The following is a 21670-nucleotide window of genomic DNA, read 5'->3' on the forward strand; positions in this document are numbered from 1 at the left end:
AAGCAAATCATTAGTAAAGACTTACCTATGAAGGCAATTCTGGTGAAAGGCAAAAGAAAGCCACAGCAATTACTTTTCTATCTTTTATCGTTAGTTTCTGCTAGTGTTGATGATAGTTTCCCGATAATTCCAAAACATTTTACATTGCCAGATACTTTTTCTTAACCTCCCATCTCAGAACGTCAACAGGAAAGTAACCACAAAAGTGAACAGAGTGAACTACAAAAGTGAACCAATGGTACTGAAATACGAAGTAAATTTTTAGGTATTCAGGTCATGAGGACAATAAGTAGACTGAGGAAAACCTAACTAATCTCAGGAAATGTTCTTAATACAACCATGGGATTTCTGTTTGATAAATTCTTTTTCTTTTCTTTTTTCCTTTACGGACATTGTTAAAGAAACTAATAATTCCTGCAAAGGAAAATGAAACCTGTAGGTATGAATAGATCATTAATATCACATACATACGATTCTGGGCTTATCGATTTGATGTGGTTCATTCTCATTCTCAACCATGAATTGCATTTAAAATTTTGAGTGTTCTCCACATGTAAATGATAACAGATACAGATACAGCATCATAACTGACCTTAGAAAGCCCTACCATTAAGTGGGGTCATGACAACTTTCTTGAAGTTTCTGAAAGGAGACCCACACCCAGGTAAAACAGTTCGTATCTCAGTTCGTGCCCTTACTAGCTTATATTTGGGCACATCAAGCAACATTTTTGCATCTCATTTATTATCATCTCTAAAATAATAACTACCTAGATTATTCCCCCATCAATACAATTTTTTTTTAAGAATTACGGTTCTTCGTTAAGAACATAAAAGCCAAAATGGGACAATACCCATTTATAACTCTTTATGTCTTTGTTTTTTTTTTCTTTTCTGTTCAAAAATAAAAGAATAAGAGAATAATGACACTTGTATCATATTGTTGAGGATATTAATTGTGATAAAGTTCACAGCACCTGAAACACAATAGGTGTTTGATAAATGTTTCTTCCCTTCTCTAGCAACTTTCCATTTCACAATTGGGCAAATTCCATTGGAAATTTTGGCAATTCGAATCAGTACTGTTTTACTGTCTGTCAGCCCTTGACCCTACTCTTATCTCGTCCCACATCACCTTCCTGTATTTCCTGGCCTTTCCCTTCCAAGAGCCAAGGTCATTGCCCATCTCCCTGACCAGGGCCATCACTTTGCGCCTGTCAGCGATGGCACCCCTGACCCGTCTTATCTGCTGGGGCGAGTCTCAGAGACTCTAAGACCCGAGTGGGTTAAAGCAGTGGCCAGCTGGGGCTGATCACTCCCAACCCCGATCTTCTTGCTCATCCTCCTTGCTGTCTGGCCTCGGAGAAGGAAAAGGAGAAGGGAGGGCATCACTGGAGTGATGACATGTGTGTCTTCTTGCTCATCCTCCTTGCTGTCTGGCCTCAGAGAAGAAGGAAAAGGAGAAGGAAAAGGAGAAGGAAAAGGAGAAGGGAAGGCATCACTGGAGTGATGACATGTGGCTCTCTCCCTTCTCTGCCCTTCACATTTTTCTTTCCACGTGCAGAACTGGGAAGGCTCTGACCACCCCTGCCCCCGCGGTTGCCATGGTTACACAATAGCAGCAGCACCAGACCCAGGAGATGTCTCAGACCTCTCCTCTACCTCCGCCTCAACCCTTCCCTCTCTGTTAGGAAATCCTCCCCCTCGTCTCTGCGCGCCCCCACCCCGCCATCCCCCGCTAGCGCACACATGCAGGAGAACCCTTTTTAGGCTAAACCGGAAAGTTTATGTCTTCTCCCCTCTTCTTTTGCTTGTGCAAATAGCACTAAGCTAAACGGAAAGTGGTGGGGTTTTGGTGATGAAATAAGAGTCCACGCACAGAAGCTTGCCTTTTATTACCGCTTCGCTCAAGGCGAAATCGCTGAAAGTTCGGCTATTTAACTCCTGTCCCCGTAACTCGGAATCCCGGACACCAGCGGCCCCAGCTGCTGGCGCGCGGCTCTCTTCCAGTCCCCTGGATCCCAAAGCGCCCTGCCACAGCGCGGCGTCTCCTCCTCCTGTCAACTTCCCTCCTTGCACTGTGACGGAGGCAAAGCAACTCAGCCCAGGAGGTTGAACTCGAGTCATTAGAGAAGGAGAAACAGTGCCGAAAACGGCCCGTGCGCTACCAGGGTAGCCCATTAACGCATTAACTCCGGGCTTGTTGGGCAGAAGCCGGGAGGAAACACCCTGGGGACCGCACTCCTGGTTAAATGCCCAGCACGAGTCAAATCCGGCCTTTCCAAAGCGAGCCAAGCCCACTACTACAAAGAGATCCCCCGAGTGTTTTGCCTTAACCACATTTCAGACAGCCAGCTTTGTGGCTGCTGTTTGACTCCAACTTTCCCTCTAAATCTAAAAGGATGCACACTTCCATCAGACGGAACGTCGCGATTCCCCGGCGAGGAAAAAGGCGTCGCCCATTCCTCTTCCAAAACGCTACAACAAAAACCACCACGCTTCCCTTCCTTCTTCCTTGCCCCTTTCCCTTCTCCCAGACCAACAAGGAAAGGAGCGAGCGAGGGCGCAGATGCCCTTTGGTCAAGTCCTCCCCGGATGTTCCCGACCAAAGCGTCTCCAAATGAACCTGCAGCCTGCGGAAGCCGGGGACACATTCATAGACGCTCTCTGCTGCCCAGACCAGGAGGGGTGATGGGGGAACGAGGAAGCCAGGGAGAGAGCAAAGTTCCTGGACGCGTCTCAGGAGGAAAACTTTGTGCAGTGCTGCCAGGCGGAGGCTCGTCAGAAGGCTCCGCAGCTGCTGAGGCGGGGTGGGACTGCGCCCCAGGGGCCGCGCTGAAGCTGGCGCCGCGATTACTGCGCACCGATTTCGCCCACTCTCTGTCCGCTCCCGGGAGCCTTCTCTGTCTCAGGACGGTTCCTTATCTCCCAGACCATGCTCGTCCTCCACTTCGGACCCACAGCCACCCCCAAATCCCGGCTATCCCCGCTTAGCACCGCGGTCTCCAGCACACCCTCCCACTGGAGTAGCAGGTGACCCAAACCAGACTTACCTGCTGTGAACTCTTCTCTCCCTCTCTCTTTTCCTGGTGCCTTTTCAGGGAGAGGGGAACGGGATGCAGGCTGAGGTCCAGCGGCGCGGCAACCCGGGGCACCGGCGCGCGTTCCTCTGAGCCGCAGCCCTGGCTGAGCAAGCGGAGCCGCCGGCAGCCCTGGCAGAGCCGGGAAGCTGCGGCCGCAGGGGCCAGGCCGGGAGGCAGGGGGCGCTGCTGCCTCCCCCGAGCGCCGCGCTAGGACAGGCGGAGAGCAAGGCACCAGCTGGAGCTTTGGGGAGGAGAGGGTGGCGAGGAAAGGCACGCTCCAAACAGGAGGGCGGCTTTTAAGTTTGTGGTGTGACCGCAGCAGCTGTCCTGGGAGAGACTCAGTCTTTCTAAAAAGAGGATGCTGAAAACGCCGGGGATTACCTTTCCCCTTCCGATCTCCTCCCCCAGCCCTCGCCCCCTCCTTCCACTGCGCACGCCAGAACTCCCAAGCGTGCAGAAGTTCATCCCTGCTGCGCCGAGGCTGCCAGCAGCATGGATTTAGAGGTAGCCCTGGCCAAGCGCTGACGGATGTTTATCAGGACAGGGCACCCTATGTGTAAAGCAACCTCTAACGTCTGATCTTCCTTCTGGGTGACTTGGGGACTTCTTTAGTTCCTTCCCTATACCATAAAACCTGTTAAGGGACCCCATGAGGAAGAAACAGGGAGAGTGACCACAAACACCGTCCTAAAAATGCTAATCCCACAAAACAGTACCTGCGTTCCACTATGTAAAACCTCAATCCACGGTTAATGGCCTTGACAAGGCAGGCATAGGGATGAGGAACAGGGATCAACCCTCCGTTAAGGGGCTGGCACCCGATAAAGACCAAACAGGGAGAGATAAAAACGAGTAGAATGTAATCCTTTCTTCCTCTTTCCCTTACGCCAGACCTACAAAGAGGTGTGCCTCATATTCTTGTCTTCGGGAGTTTTTTAGATTTTTGCACCCCTTATTCACACAGTAGGAACTTAGAAGTATATAATGACGAGAAGATCTAAGTTTTGATGAACCTGGAACCTATGCAATTGGAATAGAGGATCCTCTTTAAGCAAAAGTAATGCAGAAATATCTCACTTCTACAGATTCTGCAAAAATATATGACAATGAGAGTTCATGAGGCCACCGTCAGGGACATTAAAAAGGCCTGTGCATTTGGTGAGCCCTGTAAGTTAGGCATTTTTAGCTGCATGGTAAATCCTTTGTGATGGGAAATCCAGGTTTATAGTCACACACCTTGCCCTTAGTCCCAAACATAAATCTGACATGAGGTAGAGACATGGAAAGAAAGCAGCCACGGGATCCTGCATTTGTCAGCTTGATTTAAGAGCACAAGGTGTAGGGTCCCAAAGCTTCCTTAGCAAGTAACAAGAGATATCTTGATTTGGAGATGGTGAACAGACAAATGCAGTAATGGAATAACTGAAAGGGGTGGAAGACATTCTTCATTTGACCTTTTATCTGTGGCAGAGGGCTGAGGGCCACAGAAGCTAAAGGAGTCATTTTAAGTTATAGATGGTTGATGGCAGAGTCAGGCTAAGGAAAGGCTCAGGTTTCCCAAATCTGATCAAGGCTCTTTCTTGTGTCTCATGCTGCCCCATCTCTATAACCTTGGTTTGGACTCACAACCAATCAACCCCACAAAAACCCTCTTTGGATAGAGAAAAAAATTTTAAATCCTCGTAGACTATTTCAAACTATAGCAACTTTTATTTTTTTCTGAATGCTTTATATTTAATGTTATACCACTCATTCTGTACATAGTCATGCAATTGTTTATTGTATGTTTCTATGTGTTTATATTATTTTCATTTGTATATGTCATTGCACTTCCATGCAAATTGCAATGTCATTGTGCAAATAAAATATCTCTTTTTTTCTCCCGTATATGGTGGGTTTATAGTAGTTTTTGATTTTTAGAAAATCTCTATTTTTAAACTTTTAAATAATTTTGTCAGTTTATTGGCCAGAATTTTGTGTTTAACTAGAATTGTGGTTAGCTTTGGATTTCCCATTTTCCTCCTTTCTAAGTTGTAGCTTAATACGCTTAAACCAAATGACACCTTCCTTTGCTACCATTCAATACTTTCCATAAAGCCCTTACAGAATTAATCACTCCCTCCTGTTTTCCCAAAGCACTTTGATTTCACTACTATAATAAGTTCTTTTCATTTTATATTATAATTAGTTATGCATGTGTCTGCATCCCATACAAAAGTGTTGGCTGTTTTGTGTCTTTGTTTCTTCAGCCTCTAATACAATGCCTATGACATTGTATTGTACTGATTTAGTTTGAGATGCTCAGACTTCAAATTTAGACAGAATTTACCAGAGTATCCTGAAGTACCATGAGAAAACAACATCTGGAACGTGAATTCTGTGCTTTCCTTCCTTTTAATGACTCTGAGCACAAAGCAGATGGAATCAACTGTTAATATGTTGCCCAATGTGATGAATGGCCTCAGCTGTGTCCATGGCTCTGTAATCTTCAGGCTGCTTCTCTGAATGTCTTGAATGTGTTAGGTGCTTAACAAATATTTGTGTGTTAAACGAGTTAATATAAACAGTAGAAATAATGTTAATATTCAGTCACTGGATTTATTTCTGAATTTCTAATAACTGTATAGGGTCCCACCAAGATAGTTTTAACAACCCTTTCTAAGAGTTTGAGATCTACTTTCATCAAAAGCAATTTGGTACTCTGTCCTATAGGGCTAATACCCTATCTAAATTCTTAAAATAAAACCCAGTGGGGAAAAAAGTATATTTTACAAAAAGTTTTGCTAAAATACAAGGTGTATTGTGCAGTTTAGTTTGTCTTCAAGGGTGACTATTCAAGATTTAACGAGTGAGCCTTAATTTCACTGAAAGCGATGTGTATATCATCAGTTAAAACCACCTAATTGCTGCTTGTATGCCTGTTTCAGTCCAAGGGGAAAAATACAAACAAAAAGAAAAAGGAAAGAAAACAAATAACTTTCATGTTCTTGGAAACATTATTGAATAAATAAATTGTGTGCCTTCAGAATCTAGGCTATTCTGAGACATACTACTCCTCACCCATCTCTATTTGGGCTCACAAATATAATATGAGTAAGTAATTTTCATTTTATGGTAGTAATATGTGTTAGGCAATATGAAATACACTATTTCTCAAAGGATCACATTTAATGCCAAACGAATCCAAAGAATAAAATTCTAATTGTAGAATTTCAGTAATCATCCATCTATGTTGAGAGCCATGGGAGAAGGCAGCAGGGATGGGTTAGGGTAGAATAGACATATTGTAGGCTTCTCCAATTCCACATATAGCTACCTCTGCCCAGAAGACAGGAGAAAGGTAATTACTGGGTCCAGAGCTTAAATCTAGCAGAAGATTTGGCTGTCCTCTCAGCAGAAGATACTAAAACCAACAAAATCCACAATCCTAGTTCTCTCTGAACAGTTTTATATTCACAAATCAAATGAAAATTTGGTGAATTTGAAAGAAAATTATTGATGAAGGAGACCTCAAAGTTTATACACAGAGGCAAACAAGGAAAATTGTGTTAAAAAGCATGTCATTTTAATGTTTACTTCTCTAAAACTAGTCATACCTTAGTCATACAGAAAACCTCTCTGTCTTATAATAAATATCACCTTATAAACATTTTCTCATATATCAACTTATCAGCACTGACTGATAAGAAATGTTGTTATCCTCATCCAAGAAAATCGGTGTGTATGTTAAGTTACATCTAGTTGGAACAAGTGAGTGCATGAGTTTAAGGCAGCTCACCCAGCCCCTTATCTTCTATTAGCTATTTTCTTCTTATAAACTCCAGGTATTTTTTTCCATCTACTTCATTTGATCGTAGCAATACACTCATCACTGGATCATTAGATATTTACATTATAAAATCATCTGATGTGTTTAATGGTAGGGGAAAAAACACACCTGACTTTCATCTTTTATTTCTGTATTAATTATACATACATAGAACTCTCAGAAGTAAATGTATCCCTGCTTCTCATCATCAGATAAAGACAGAAAACAGTTTATCTTTAGTTAATTGGAATGTAAAACTGTCCAAACTTTGCTTCATACTTTTAAGTTTTAAACTCTTATAAAATCATAAATAATCATAAACATTCATAGTCAGAAGACACCTCAAAACCTTCTATCCCTCATGTTAGACACAAGGAAACCAGGGCCAAGGAAGACATAGTTATCACTCAGCTCCTTATGACTTCTGACTTGATGCCCTCTGTAGAATATTTCACCCTGCTATAGAGACTTTTCTTAAAAAAAGAAAAGAAAAAAAAATCAGCTATTTTTCAAAACTGTCCAAGCCAGAATCTTAAGGCTATATTTACTTAGCTGGGTTGGGGTGTGGTGAATAATTAAATTCAGCAGGAATGTGCTTCAAAATAAAAATAAAAACACAGTCCAGCCTCTTTGGCCCAAATCCTGAGACTTCAGAAAAGAAAATCCTTCTTGACTACAAACATTCACTAGAATTTGGAACGGTTTTCCACGCCTGATATAGGAGTCTATATGGTTGTTGCAGATTGGGATAATTTAGTCAGATAAATGGCTTTTTGTGTTTGATTTGTAACAATGTACTTATATCAATAAACAATCCCCAAGGAAGGATTTTAAGGAAAAACAAACAACTTTCCTATGCATAATATAAAAAATCATCTAGAAGTTTTCTTTTTAAAAATACTTTCATACTACCACCATTCTACCCTTACAGCATGTTTTAGATACAGTGTATTCTTCTAAGAAAATGAGGTTGAGGAGGGAATTCCTGTGATACCCAGCTGAGGCAAGCCTTATTTGTGTATGAGTGACGAAATAAAGAAAAATATGCCCTCTTGTGGCTTATTTGTTCTGGTTCACAATTAATCAACAGTACTCTATTATTTCCTGAAACCCAGACATACCTGTATTCCAAGTGGAATTAAACTATTTCTTTGTGCAGTAACTGGCAAGAGCAGGTCCATACAGACAGCAGGAAGGCATTCCAACACTTCTGCTTTGTTCAAGGTCATAAGCAGCTGCTTAGCCACAATGAAATCAGTATCCCTGAAAAGGAAGATTTTCCAAAATAACCCATAAATTTATATAGATATTATCAAAATCCCTTCCAAATAAATGCATTAGATAGAGTTTCTTTGCTAAATATTGAGGTTTGTTTTGGATAGACTTAAACCATCAGTTTCCACAAATGGGAGAAAATTCATGATTTGCTTTTCTACTATATTTGTGCCTCTACTATTTCTTTGACTGTAAGACATGTTTATTTTTCCACTACGAAAAGTGAAGTGTATAATAAAGCATTTAAGATAATAGTGATTTTCATTCTTGCATATTTTTATCTCCTTTTGCCCTACTTTACTCAGAAATTAGGATGTAAAAAGTGTGTTACATATTGTGGGCTGCAGATATAATTAATTTTATAATATTACAAAAAATGCCCAACATGTTTTTCTAAAACAACAAAAATGAAATGGGTTTAGTGGGGAACAGTTTCTGATCAAGAAAATGACTTTCATACAAAATGTCATTTAAGTAACTTAGTAACTAAGTGAATGTCAAAGGCTTAAAACAAGCCAGGTGGCTAAATTTTTAGTTCAACTCTATAATAATAACTATTATTATTTTTAGTATTATTATTATACAGACAATGAAACTTAAGGTTAAGCGACTTAAAAATAAAATATTTACCATCTGACTGTAATTCCTTTGTTCATTAAGTGAGCTAGTAGGGCACTTCTAATCTTCACCCTTAATTTAGCAAGTTACTACCGAACTAGACCAAATTCTATCTTACTAATCAGAAAGAATAAATGCAATTTCTCAAAGTGCCCAATTTAACGTACGGAGCTACTGCTTTTCTAAGGCACACAGTAACATAGAATCATGTTGCTTTAAGCCTATTTAGTATAGTGAACATTTTGACCTTTGATGCACAGATGTACTTTCATTAGAATTATTTGGAAATAATATTCATGAAAGAGTTTAGGATTTTTAATTTCATTTTAATGTAGTGAATAATATTGTGTCATCATAATACCATTAACAAATTGTATTCTTTTTCTATTTGCCACTTCAATAAAATTATTTTTCCTTATATCAAGCAAAGTTTTACTTTCCAACTTTTATTCTTGAGTTTGTCAAAAAGAAAGTCTACATTAGGAGTCTATGATAACCCATTTATTTTTAAAAATCTCTACTTTTACTACATTTAAAACTTACAATTCTAAGAAAAGAAGATAATTACAAAAGATGATAACATAGCCATTAACTTCTGGGTTTCAGTCCAGCATGTAAGGAGCTTAGCGGCCAGCACTTCATCCCAACAAGAAGTAAAAAAACTGAACAAAATGATGAATCAACAGTTCTTCTTGGATCGCTCAGAGAAGTAAGCTCACGGGGCAAATTCTGTCCACCAAATGGGAGAGACAGACAGGGGGACACAGAATCACAATTTACCAGGACAAAAATCACAGGAACTTTCTTCAGGTGGGAAAACCTGCATGGAAATTCACAAGTTAATGGAGGCTTGGAGTGGACAAGTCTGAGATTAAAACACTCCAGGGAGACCCAAACAAAGGATGATCCCTACATTTTTGTGAGCTTTACATCCTGGAGCTGTAACTGGTCCTCACAAGAAGTATCAAGAAAGAAATGTCCCCTCTGCCTTTAGCAGGGAGAGAGAAAGAAAATAATCATTTAAAAATACTGTGGAATATTCTGTACTTGTTGGCAAGGCTACCTTCAGCAGAAACTATATGACCAGAGTCTAACCTGCTGGGATTTTATCAGAGCCTAAGTAACATGGGAGAAGGGATATACTCAAAGCCAGCCTACTTTAGCCTACCACTTTGCAAGTAGAAAATATTCAACTCCAGCCCTTTCTGGTCATCCTATCCCACATAATGGAGGGGGAAACAAAACAAAACAAAACTGAGAAGCAATGATGAGGTTCACAGTTCAGGGGCACAAGTTTAACAAAAGACTGGGACCTAACCATAGCACTGAAGGATACTTCCTCTTCTTCTGGATCTTACCACTACATTGCTAAAATTTTATTCCTGCAGTTCTTTTTATATAGTATATCATGCCCATCTTTCAACAATAACAACAAAAATTATAAACCATACTAAAGGAAAAAAAAAACGCAGTTTAAAGAGACAGAGCAAGCATCAGAACCAGAGTCAGATATGGCAGGAATGTTGGAATTATCAGACTAGGTACTTTAAAAACCTGTGATCAGTATGCCAAGGGTTTAATGGAAAAAGTAGAAAGCCTGGTAGAGTGATTAATTTTTGTAGATAAGCTTTATACCATGCAACCTTGCTATAATGCTCATTAGTTCCAAGATAGTTTTTTTGTTGATTCCTTCAGATTTTCTAAGTAGATGATTATGTTATCTGCAAACAAAGATAGTTTTATTTCTTCTTTACCTATCAGTCTGTCTCTTATTTCTTGTTCCCATCTTGTTGCACTAGCTACGAGTTTCAGTACTTTTAAAAAAAGTAGTGGTGAGAGGAGATAGCATTGCTTGTTTCTGATCTTAGTGATAAAGCTTTGAATTTCTCACCATTATGTATGAAGTTAGCACTAGGATTTTCGCAGATGTGCTCTATCAAGTTGAGGAAGTTTGCTCTATTCTCGTTTGTTGACAGTTTTCATCATGAATGGGTGTTGGATTTCGTCTAATCCATTTTCTGTATTTATTGATATAATTTTATGTGTTTTTTCCTTTTCTTTTGACTGTTGATATGCAAACAGAAAAAAAATAGCTTCATTGTTTTCAGGTAAACTCAGTCAATGATTTTTCAGCCATTTAACGTTTTAATCATATTTCAATCCAGGGTTCTACAGTTTTTTGCTTTCTCCCAATGGTAGCATTTAAATTCAAAGAGGGCTTAAATAAATCTAGGAGTGGAAGGGAGGTATATTGGTTTTCTAGAGCTGCCATAATAACTAACACAGAGCAGGTAGCTTAACAAGAGAAATTTATTTTCTCACATTTCTGGAGGCTATAAGTCAAAAATCAAGGTATCATCAGGGTTAGTTTATTCTAAGTTCTTTCTAATTGGCGTGTAGATGGCCATCTTTTCTGGTGTTTTTCCATCATCTTTCGTGTGTGTGTGTGTCCTAATCTCCTCTTCTTATAAGGACATCAGTTATATTGGATTAGGTTCCACCCATATGATCTATTTTACCTGACTTACTTTTTTAAAGACCCTATATCCAAATACAGTCACATTTTGAGGTGCTAGGGTTTAGGACTTCAACATATGAATCGGTGGAGGTCACAATTCATCCCACAAAAGGAATGAAGGGAATTTTTTGTTTAGAGACATTTTCTTTCTTCCATTGGCATACATTAAGATGAATACAAAGTCACCTGCTAGGATTTATCTTGTTTTCCCATTGTATCTGTGAAATACCTACAGTTTAGTTATGGCATCCAGTTAAAAATCCCCCTTATTCTGCCCCTTATTTTAAACACTAGGTTCCTTTGGTTAAATGATAGTAAAGGACATTAGTACCTTGCTTCTGGGCCTCTGTAGCTAGCAGCCTCACAGTTGTACCCCATAAATACAGTGGGGTAGGCTTGACCAAAGGTACAGGATATTCTATAATCCCCGGACTTTGCCAAACATTGGGAAACCGAAGAAAACCCATATTTTAATCTAACTTTTTCTTTTTCCTTTTTTTCTTTTTTTTGGAGACAGTGTCACCCAGAATCTGAGTCGCTCTCTCATCCAGGCTAGAGCTAGAGTGCAGTGTCATGGTCACAGATCACTGTAGCCTCGACCTCCCATGCTCAAGCACTCTTCTCACCTCAGTCTCCTGAGTAGCTGGGGCTATAGGCATGGGACACCTCACCCAGCTAATTTTCAACTAATTATTTTACTTCTTCAACTCAGCGCTGATTTTTCCCAGAATGGTCAAACTTCATATATCCCTGAGTAGGGATAGTCTCGTTTTTCACCTATTGTCTTTCTTAACTCTTTTTTTATGGCATATATTATATTTTTTAGAATTTACAAAGTTGAAAACAAAGAGACTTTTTGTGAAAATACTAACCCTTGAATTTTGAGATACTGCTAGGCATTTTAAAAAGTCTATTCAGAAATCTTAAAGTTGAAAGTTGGCTTTGTTTTATTCAATTCCTTTGTCTTCCTTTCAGTAAGTGATCACATAGTTCATGGAACACTTAGTTACACAAAGCATGATGAGTCCTGAGGTAATCAGGAATTGCTGAGATAAAATATTTGTACCTCAAAAATGTTATTCCAAAATGTATGGCATATATAACCAAAGATGCTATTTAAAATTTGTAAGACAAAGATACATAATCAATAGTTTTAGAATAGAATGATGAATGAAATATTAAGAAAATTTAGCAGCTTTTTTCCCCGCAACATTTCTCCAAATAGAATGCATGCATTAACGTTTTGAATGTAAAAATGAACTGACATGCTCACGGAAAATTGGAGACCCGTAATACAAATATAATAAAAGTGAATCTAGAATCCTACCTCACACCCAAACAAAATAATTCCAGAGGGATTTGATCTAACAGTGAAAGGAAAAACAATATCATTTAGAAAACAAACAAACAAACAAACAAACATGGAAGAATATCTTCATGAGCTTAGAGTAGAAAAAGGTAGTTTGAACAGTACACAAAAATGTTAACCATAAAGAAAGAGCTTCATAAATTGGACTGTATTAGATTAATAACTCTGGTCATCAAAAGAAACAATTAAGAAAGTAAAAAATCAAGCCACAGAGTGAGCGAAGTTATTGTCAATCCATATATCTTCACATCCTTTACATATGCAGAATATGTAAAGGATTTACTTGAATGAATGAGAAAAAGGCAACCTAGTAGAAACAGGGAATAAAGACTAGAAAAGACTTTTCATCTAAGGGGTATTCAACAGCTATTAGAGATCCATAAAAATATTTTTTAAATTTTAGAAAAGGATATTCAAAAGTCCAATAACTTTTGCAGTGATCAAGGAAATGCAAATAAAAACCACAATGTGATTCTACTACATACCCACAAAAATGACTAAAATGAAAAAGACAAAATGCCAATAGTTACTGAGGATGGAAGTATCAGAATTCTCGTGTACTGTGGGTGGAAATATTTGTAAAACCACTTTGGAAAACCCTGAGGACTAAACTCTGATTTTTTTATCTTGCCCAAATTCCTGTTTAAGAGGTCTGGGGAGTCATGCCCTACAAATCATAAATTCTCATCAGATTTTTTTTTTTAATTTAACCCTGTATATTGTGACTTACTTCCCAACCTGACTCTGTCATAACATTACAAGACAAGGAAAAAAATGAACATGTTTTATCCAAAAACATGTTTCTTTGCCATATCTTGAAATGGCCCTGCAAAGCTGTCCTTTGTGGGGGAAAATTTGCAACTGGAAAGAATCTCTATTAACATAGCTAGATCTTTTTCTTCCAGGCCCTCCCAATCCTAAAGAGATTAACTAAAAGCCTAGCACCTTTTCAATATCTGAATAGGGAACAGTTGGCATCTATTGCCTCTAAGGGCAGCCACTAAAAGACTTCAAAAGAACCTTGGTCTCCACAAATCTTAACCTGAATGTTTCCTTTCTGTGATCCCAGGATTTTAGACAAACCCAACCAATTTTCAACCAGAAAATGTTTAAATTTACCTGTATTTCCTATAGCCTGGAAACCCCCACCACCCCCGCCACCCCTGCTTTGAGTTGTCCCGCCTTTCTGGACCAAACCAGTATATTTCTTAAATGAATTTGATTGATGTCTCATGTGTCCCTAAAATGTATAAAACCAAGCTGCTCCCCGACCACCTTGGGCAGATGTTCTGAGGACCTCCTGAGGGCTGTGTCATGGGCCATGGTCACTCATATTTGGCTCAGAATAAATCTCTTAAAATATTTTACAGACTTGGACTCTTTTCATTGGCAACCCTTTGGCAGTATAGATTAAAAACTAAATGTTTTAATAACCTATAACCCTGCAATTCTACTCATAGAGCCCAAGAAATATATTTCCAACAAAGAAATGGACAATAATGTTCATGGCAACACTCTCTGAAATAGCCTCACATTAGAAATCACTCAAATTATTCTCAACAGTAGAATGGATGAATATATTGTGCAAAATCCAATAACCAAAAGAAGGTTATACAGCAACAAAAATAGATGAACTGTAACTACACCAACAATGTACATGTCTTTAAGAAAATTAGTAGTCCTTAAAAGCAGACACATTCACAGTATGATTTATGGTTTTCACCATACAAAGCCTTCTCATTTATAGGAATAAACAAATTGATGCTAAGATTCATATAAAAAATAACCCCACAAGATTAGGAGAATTGACTCTTTTTGATATGACTCTTCCAAACCAATAGTAACAACTTCACTCCATTTCTTCAAGTTTCCTTTTTGTCTTTCAAAAATGTTTTAAAGCTTTTTCCCGTACAGGTTTTGTCTGTTTCTTAATGATATCATTACTAGGTATTTTAACTTTATCACTGATACTGATAAGTAAGGCTTTTCTTTCATTATATTGACTCACTAAATATTGTTTTTGTATATAAAGCTTATTGATTCTTGTGTGTTAGTTTTATATTCTGCAAACTTTTGGAATTACTTTATTGTTTTCCTACCTTTATCATGGATCCTTTGGGATTTTTCAGGAATACTATTATATAATTGAGATTAGCTTGGTTTTAAAGGTTTGGTGAAAATTTTTAATAACTATTTCTTCTGTAGAAGTATAACTTTCTATCTCTACTGGGATAAATTTGGATAAATTATATTTTCCTTTGAATGTTATCTATTTTGTTTAGGTTCATCATTTTATTTGCATATTGTTGGGCAGAGTCACTTAATGTTTTAATTTTTTCTTTCCATAATTATTACCACTTGTAATTTATTAGGTTTATGTTTTCTTTCTTTTATGTTTTAATTTGGTTATCTAATAATTATTTTAATTGCTTTTAAAGTTTTTTATTAACTGGTTTAACTGTTTTTCTTTTTTAAAATTTATTAACATTTTGCTTGTCCAATAATTATTTTCTTTTTGCTCCTTTTTTTTTTTTTTCAAGGGTTTTCTATTTGTTCTTTAACTTTTTTGGGAAAATTTACTTCAATCCTATTCCTTCTTTTATTTGTATTACTAAAAATGTAAATAGCCATACATTTTCTTACGATTACTACTTTATACCAATAGTGTCTCAAATGTAGTGTTTTCGTTAACATTAGTTTTCAGATTTTTATTTCCTAATTCCTCTTTCTCCTGTATATTAATAGAAGTTCTTTTTTAAATTTCCGGATAAAGAGACATCATTATTATTTTTAATGTCTAGTTTTTAATTGTGTTATTTTCTAAATCTATTGTAGCTCTGTGAGAAAATATTGCTTGTAATATTCATGGTAATTTTGGGGATTTGAAGGGCCAAATATATGTTTAATTTTCATGACTATTTCTTGTGCACTTGAGATTAAGCCATTTTTCTGTTACCATGTATATTTGCATAAGATTATGTTGCTTAAGTCTTCTTTAACATTATCGTTATTATCATTATTTGCTCTACTTGATTTTTGTATGGAGAACGGTGTGTTCAAGTATTCTGCATTTAGTGTTTTTCAGTTTCCTTTGCATCACTTGTAGTTTCTACTATATAAAGCTAGTTGTTTTGTTAGTTGTTTAGCTATTCATAATATTGTGTATTGTGGTCTTTAGCATCATAAAGTATACCTTTTAATGCCTTTTGACCTACTGTACCTTGTCTGCTATCAGAAATCCAATCTATCTTCTCTTATTTACTTTTTCAAATACACCTTCACCCATTCCTTTATTTTTAGCCTTTTAGAATCGCACCATTTTAAATTTGTCCCATGCATTCAGCATATAATTGAGTTCTAGATTATGAGCCAGTTTGAAAATGTTTATCTTTTGTTTTATCCTTCACTTTTTTCTTGTTGATATTGTTAATTTTGAATAGATATGATTTTCATCAGCTAAAATTGTTCATTCTCATTTTCTGCTTTTTTCCCCACTGAGTTTGATATGGTTTGGCTGTGTCCCCACAATTCCCATGTGTCATGGTAGGAACTCAATGGGAGGTGTTTGAATTATGGAGGCAGGTGCACTGTTCTCATGACAGTGTATGAGTCTTACGAGATCTGATGGTTTTAGTTCCCCTGCACAAACTCTCTCTTTTTCTCCACTGCCATCCATGTAAGATGTGATTTACTTCTCCTTGCCTTTGGCCATGATTGTAAGGCTTTCCCACCCATGTGGAACTGTATGTCCATTAAACCTGTTTCTTTTGTAAATTGCTCAGTCTCAGGTATGTCTTTATCAGCAGCATGGAAGTGGATTAACACAGTAAGTCACTAAAAGTAGAGTGGGGGGTTTCTGAAAAGATACTAAAAAATGTGGGAGTGACTTTGGAACTGGGTAACATGCTGGGGATGGAACAGTTTGGAGGGCTCAGAAGAAAACAGGAAAATGTGGGAAAGTTTGGAACTTCCTAGAGACTTGTTGAATGGCTTTGCCCAAAACGTTGTTAGGGATATGGACAATAAAGTCCAGGCTGAGGTGGTCTCAGATGGAGATGAGCTACTTGTTGGAACTGGAGCAAAGGTGACTCTTGTTATGTTTTAGCAAAGAGCCTGGTAGTATTTTGCCCCTGCCCTAGAGATTTATGGAACTTTGAACTTGAGAGAGATAATTTAGGGTATCTGGCAGAAGAAATTTTCTGCAACAAAGCATTCAAGAGGAGACTTGGGTGCTGTTAAAGACATTCAGTTCTATAAGGGAAGCAGAGCATAAAAGTTTGGAAAATTTGCATCCTGACAATGCAATAGAAAAGAAAATCCAATTTTCTGAGGAGAAATTGAAGCCAACTGGATAAATTTGCATAAGTAACAAGGAGCTGAATGTTAATTGCCCAAACAATGGGGAAAATGTCTCCAGGGCATGATAGAGGTCTTCAGGGCAGCCCCTCCCATCACAGGCCAGGAGGCCTAGGGGGAAAAAGTGGTTTAGTGGGCCAGGCCCAGTGTCTCCATGCTGTGTGCAGCCTAGGGACTTGGTGCCCTGCATCCCAGCCACTTCAGCTGTGGCTGAAAGGGGCCACAGTAGAGCTCAGGCCATGAAAACGGACTAATACACAGTTGTATATGGATTTTATTTTATTCTATCTTTGCTAATTTCTCTTCTCTTTGAATTGTCTCATATTTGCCTAGACCAGCAATAATAGGTAATTTTGTAAGAGAAGTTTGGGTATGTGGATTCTCAAGTTTCTTTGTTCCACAGTATCCTCTTCTTTTGATATACCAAAAGACAGTTTTATTCATAAATGTCTGTCTTCATTTCAGGGGAGGAAAACGATTAATGGGTCTTCTGATTTTGCAGTTCTCTTTTGTTTTCATAGGATGCTTGGTTTCCACCATTTGCTCTCTTCTCTTTTGCCAGCCCCAATTTCCAAGGAATGCCTCCTCCCTAGAAGCTGTGCTTTCTGAAAACTACTAGCTTTGATCGCTTATACTTTTAAGACCCTTCATTACAATTCCCCAGTAGTCCATGCTGTGACTCTTCTCAGTAACTTCCACTAAGTGTGGAACTCTTTCTCTTGAGTCATTTAACGTTTCCTGCTATTGCTAGGCTTCACCACCATCTCCTTTCTACTCAATCTCCTTTTTAATCTTAACCTCAGCTTGGGTTCCAGATCTGACCCTACTCATTTTTGGATGTTTATTTTATTATTTATATGTAAATTAGAGATTTTAGTAATTTCTATCTACTAGTTAAGCTCTAGATCTCAGTTAAGAGTGGTTTTGTGTGTGCTCCCTCTTGTTCTTTGTGAGTTTTTAGAGGCTGTGTGGAAAGCTTTCAACTGCCACTATTCTATGGAAACCCAGAACTGAGTAGGCTTTCCTTTTTCCTTTTCATTATTTATTTATCTATTTATTTTTTCAGAGAGGGTCTCTCTCTCTCTCTGTCTCCCAGGCTGGAGCTGGAGAGCAGTGATGCAATCAGGGCTCACTGCAGCCTTGATCTCCAGGACTCAACCATCCTCCTGCCTTAGCTTCCTGAGTAGGTGGGACTACAGGTTTGTGCCAGGAATAGCTAATTTTTTTTGTAGAGAAGGGGTCTCACTGTGTTGCCCAGACTGGTCTAGAATGCCTAGGCTCAAGTGACCCTCTCACCTCATCGTCTCAATATGCTAGGATTACAGGCATGAGCCACCACACTAGTCTCTGTCTCTCTCTCTCTCTCTTTTTATTTATTTATTTATTTATTTATTTTTTATTATTATACTTTAAGTTTTAGGGTACATGTGCACATTGTGCAGGTTAGTTACATACATATACATGTGCCATGCTGGTGTGCTGCACCCACTAACTCGTCATCTAGCATTAGGTATATCTCCCAGTGCTATCCCTCCCCCCTCCCCCCACCCCACAACAGTCCCCAGAATGTGATGTTCCCTTTCCTGTGTCCATGTGATCTCATTGTTCAATTCCCACCTATGAGTGAGAATATGAGGTGTTTGGTTTTTTGTTCCTGCGATAGCTTACTGAGAATGATGATTTCCAATTTCATCCATGTCCCTACAAAGGACATGAACTCATCATTTTTTATGGCTGCATAGTATTCCATGGTGTATATGTGCCACATTTTCTTAATCCAGTCTATGATTGTTGGACATTTGGGTTGGTTCCAAGTCTTTGCTATCGTGAATAAACTAAAGAGCTTCTGCACCGCAAAAGAAACTACCATCAGAGTGAACAGGCAACCTACAAAATGGGAGAAAATTTTCACAACCTACTCATCTGACAAAGGGCTAATATCCAGAATCTACAATGAACTCAAACAAATTTACAAGAAAAAAACAAACAACCCCATCAAAAAGTGGGCGAAGGACATGAACAGACACTTCTCAAAAGAAGACATTTATGCAGCCAAAAAACACATGAAAAAATGCTCAACATCACTGGCCATCAGAGAAATGCAAATCAAAACCACAATGAGATACCATCTCACACCAATTAGAATGGCAATCTCTTTTTTTTTTAAACACAATTGCACTAAGTTGTTTTTTACTGATGAAAACTATATAGTAGAACAAAAGATACTATATGATTCTAAAGAATTGGGAAATAACTTCTGGATGATATTCTTGCATAGGTAAGAGAGGGTGAGGTCTAATACCAAATTGAAACGTTTTCATAGTAACAGGAAAGACAGTTCATCTGTGGTAAAATGAGGTAGGACAGAATTACGTGCCTGCAAAGCAGGTTGGAAGTAGATGATGTGTCATGAGATTTCAGCAGTCCTCCTCATATTGTCTCTCTTTTCTCAAAAATATGGGATTAAGCTCAGTAGCTGAAGATTGGAGAGGATGTAATGAGCAGAGAGCAGAAATATGCGATAGATATCCAGAAGAGTGTGGGTGTGGTAGTCAGCAAGTTAGCATCTTGTGTGTTTCTGTCTTAATTTATTGTAAAAATGTAAATATATTCTTATAACATGTTATATGCTTAGCTGCATGTGTTTATAGACTGATTAGAGGAAGTGTTAGATTTAACTAGAATTGAAGTTTTTCCATTTCTTTTGAATACAAAAATAATATTTTAAAAGAGACTAAAGATAAAGTTTTATTGGAGTTCAGAAGAAAAACATGCAATCGAACATTGTGCAGAATAGAGTACAGGCTTAACTATATGAATAAAATATTGTTAAGAGGGCTTTTGAGCAAGATCTTGCAGGATGAACAAAATATAAGCACCTGGAAACTGTGTGGGTGGAAGAGGTTGCAAGGTGAGGCTATTTCCTGAAAAATATTTCATGTGAAGCAACTCCTGATGTGAGAATGTCAGCAGTGTTAAAGGGAATCTGAAAATTTGCAATTTTTCTGGAATGAGGATCTATCAAAGTGAACAGTAGGAAACAAGTTTGTAAAAGTAGATGTGGAAGATGTTATGGAAGGTTGTGGATGCCTGACAAAGAAGCAAGGACTTTACAGATTGAGCTAGAGAAATACAGGGGGAAAAAAAAACAAAAACAAAAACTTTGAACCTAGTAGTAATATCAATGCTTTTCTCTTTCAGAAGGCTAATCTGCCAATACCATATGTTAGAAGTGGGAGATATTGGAATAAAAAAATCCTTCTTAGAGATTATTCCATATTCCAAGGTAACAAAGATCTGAACACAAGCAATGACCCATGGAATGAGGGGAAGATTCAAGTATGAGAAATATTTAAAAATTACATGTCCTATATATTCTAGATTAAAATGTGAAAGCAGATTTTAAAATAAATACTTTTTATATTACTAATTTATAAGAAAAAAACACTTTTAAAAAGCTTTGAGCTCTTAAAAATGAATATATAGTTTAACACTGGAAAGGAAGAGACTCTTGCTCGACCAGAATAGACTATTACTTAATTGACCTTTTCTGCCTTAGTCATATGAGAGCGGGACTTTTCCAACTTGCAAAAGGCATTTGAAATCAAAGGAGCATTACACCAAAGAACTTGAATGAATAGACCTTTTAAACTGCAGCTATTGATCTAATACAGTTAAAAAAAAAAAAAAAGCACCAGACTGTTGGCCACTTAAAAATAGCCATCCAATGTCATTTATTGATTTAGATAGACTGAAACAATAATATTTCATAGAATCAGCTTTTAACTGGCAGTTAGTCCTCCAGGCCCAACCCAGTGTAAATCAGCTTAAACTTAAGTACTAAGTAATAACAATTTTAGTGAGGAACCATCTTAATTTTCAGTGTAGGATCATGAGAAAAGGGCTCATGATAGGTATGGGAACTTACTCCCTTCCATATTGTTGATTACTATGTTCATCAACAAGGAGAGTCTTCTTGCACAGTGGTCAAGCTAAAAGGGAGCTGAGGGTACTGAATAGAGGCTTTTAGAAGTACAGAGATCTTTGGAACCAGTGTTTCCCAGTCTGACTCATTTTCTTCCTCTAGCCTTAGGAACCACCCTTCTTGCATCCTTTTTTTCCTATTATCACTCTGACTTCCATTCTTTCCAAATATAGTAAGAACTCCAACACACCATTACAGTTTTCCTTAGAACTCTCTATATCTTGAAATAAACTCAGATATATTTCAAATATCCTAATAAATAGTAACATCAGGAGCTAGAGAAAAAATTAAAGCATTTAAGTTTTCTTTTTGGTAAAAGTCATTCTAATATACGTGAGATGCTATCTCAATGTGGTTTTGATTTGCATTTCCCTAATGATTAGATATTTTAAGCATTTTTTTCACAAATATGCTAGTCATTCATATGTCTTCTTTTGAGAAATGTCTATTTAGATTATTTCTCCATTTTTTACTTGAACTATTTGCTTTCTCATTATTGACGTGTTTGAGTTCCTTGTATACACTGAATATTAGTCCATTAGAAATATGGTTTACAGATATTACCTCCCACTCCATGTGTTGTTTCTTCACTTTATTAACAGCTTGGTGACTGTAGTTAATAAGAATACATTTGTCTATTTCAAAATTGTTTAAAAAGT

At 37.8% G+C, this 21670-nt stretch overlaps 1 protein-coding gene across 2 annotated transcripts in view; it reads right to left on the reverse strand.

The window, feature by feature from the left end:
* The window catches only part of SEMA3D (semaphorin 3D), a 190985-nt gene extending 187554 nt beyond the window's left edge, over positions 1 to 3431 (reverse strand). For both annotated transcript variants that reach the window (XM_016957662.4, XM_016957660.4), the window contains exon 1: positions 3053 to 3431. The gene's annotated coding sequence lies outside the window, so the exon portion shown is untranslated. The remainder of the gene's footprint in view (positions 1 to 3052) is intronic.
* Between the last annotated feature and the right edge of the window lie 18239 nt (positions 3432 to 21670).

The sequence above is a fragment of the Pan troglodytes genome, chromosome 6 (genome assembly GCF_028858775.2).
Source record: "Pan troglodytes isolate AG18354 chromosome 6, NHGRI_mPanTro3-v2.0_pri, whole genome shotgun sequence".
In the NCBI taxonomy this organism is placed as follows: Eukaryota; Metazoa; Chordata; class Mammalia; order Primates; family Hominidae; genus Pan; species Pan troglodytes.